Source organism: Nematolebias whitei, chromosome 5, assembly GCF_014905685.2.
Source record: "Nematolebias whitei isolate Nwh7 chromosome 5, NemWhi1, whole genome shotgun sequence".
Classification (NCBI taxonomy): Eukaryota; Metazoa; Chordata; class Actinopteri; order Cyprinodontiformes; family Rivulidae; genus Nematolebias; species Nematolebias whitei.
In genome coordinates this window covers 6,151,561-6,153,384 of record NC_056502.1, presented here as the reverse complement: position 1 = coordinate 6,153,384, position 1,824 = coordinate 6,151,561, and the positions used below count along the sequence as shown (strand labels likewise).

Sequence of the window (1,824 nt, the reverse complement as noted above, 5' to 3'; positions counted from 1 at the left end):
TAGCTGCTGTTTTGTTTCTTTTAGCTGCAGATTTGTCTCTTTTAGCTCCAGATTTGTCTCTTTCAGCTGCAGATTTGTATCTTTTAGCTGCAGTTTTATCTATTAACTGCAGTTATGCCTCTTTTAGCTCTTGTTTTGTCTCTTTTAGCTGCTGCTTTGTCTCCTTTTGCTGCTATTTCTTTTAGCTGCTGTTTTGCTTCTTTTAGCTGCTGTTTTGTCTTGTTTAGCTGCTGTTTGGTTTCTTTTAGCTGCTGTTGTCTGTTTCAGCTGCTGTTATGCCACCTTTCATGGTTCAAGGTTCTTTGTCATTCGCATCATGTGGTACAAGAGGTGGAACAAAATTGTGTACACAAGGTCTCAGTTACACCCAAAAATAGCAATAATATAAAGTAAATAAAAAAAGAAATCTAGGTATGTGTTAATTGATAATAATGTAATATACTGTAATACAGTATTAAACAGCAATCTGAACAGGAGTCTGTTGTGAGCAGGTAGCTATGAATATAGCAGCTTAAGGCAAGAATTCAGCAGCATGATAATCAGCAGCACAGATAAGTCACTATCACCACTTAAAGTGACAGTACAGTGATTTTTCTGGTTAGCGATTCATGAGTCTAACAGCCTCAGGGTAGAAGCTGTTCCTCAGTCTAGTGGTTCTACACTTAATGCTCCTTAGCCTACTTCCTGAGGTGACCGGGGCAAAAAGTGTGTGTGCTGGGTGAGTGGGGTCCTTCATGATGCAGGTGGCTCTCTTCCTGCATCTGGAGGTGTAAATGTCTGTGATGGTGGGGAGGCTGACTCCAACATCTTCTGTGCAGCCTTCACCACTCTCTGCAAAGCTTGTCTTTCTGCAGCTGTGCAGCCTCCATGCCACTTCCACCGCAGATCCTGCTATGTTCGGGGTGGGGGGTTGGGGGGTGTTTGCTCCTTCTGAAATCCACGATCATCTTCTTTATCTTCTCCACATTGATGTGAAGGTTGTTCTTCGTGCACCTGCACTCATCATTGTTTGTGATGAACCCCACCACCGCTGTACAACATCACAACCTGGATGGGTAGGTGTGCAGTCATATGTGAGCAGAGTGAACAGGAGGGGGCTCAACACACATCCCTGGGGGAAGCCAGTGCTGAGGGTTATGGTGAAGGAGGAGAAGTTATGGATACACACAGACTGTGGCCTGTTGGTTAAGAAATCCAGGACCCATTTGCATAGGGAAGGGTTGCTGTTTTAGCTGCTGTTTCGTCTCTTTTTGCTACAGTTTTGTTTATTTCAGCTGCTTTTTTGTCTCTTTTAGCGGTATTTCCTCTTTCTGCTGCTGTTTTGCCTGTTTTAGCAGCTGTTTGTCTCTTTCATCTGCTGTTTTGTCTCTTTTAGCTGCTGTTTAGCCTCATTCAGCTGCAGTTTTGTCTCTTTTAGCTGCTGTTTTGTGTCTTTTAATTTCTGCATTGTCTCTTTTAGCTGCTGTTTTCTCTTTTAGCTGCTGTTTTGTCTCTTTTCGTTGCTGTATTGTCTCTTTTAGCTGCTGTTTTGTCTCATTTAGCTGCTGTTTTGACTCTTTTAGCTGTTGTATTGTCTCTGATAGCTGCTGTTTTGTCACTTTTAGCTGCTGTTTTGCATTTTTTTAGCTGCTGCTATGCCTCTTTTAGCTCTTGGTTTGTCTCTTTCAGCTGCTTTTTTTTCTCTTTTAGCTGTATTTCCTCTTTCTGCTGCTGTTTTGCCTGTTTTATATGCTGTTTGTCTCTTTCACCTGCTGTTTTGACACTTTTAGCTGCTGTTTTGTTTGTTTTAGCTGCTGTTTTGTTTCTTTTAGCTGCTGTATTGTT

General features: G+C 42.1%; 1 protein-coding gene across 1 annotated transcript in view; it reads right to left on the bottom strand.

The window, feature by feature from the left end:
• The window catches only part of LOC119409640 (ETS1-related protein), a 6,835-nt gene that overhangs the window by 4,333 nt on the left and 678 nt on the right, over positions 1-1,824 (bottom strand). The gene's annotated exons all lie outside the window — the stretch shown is intronic.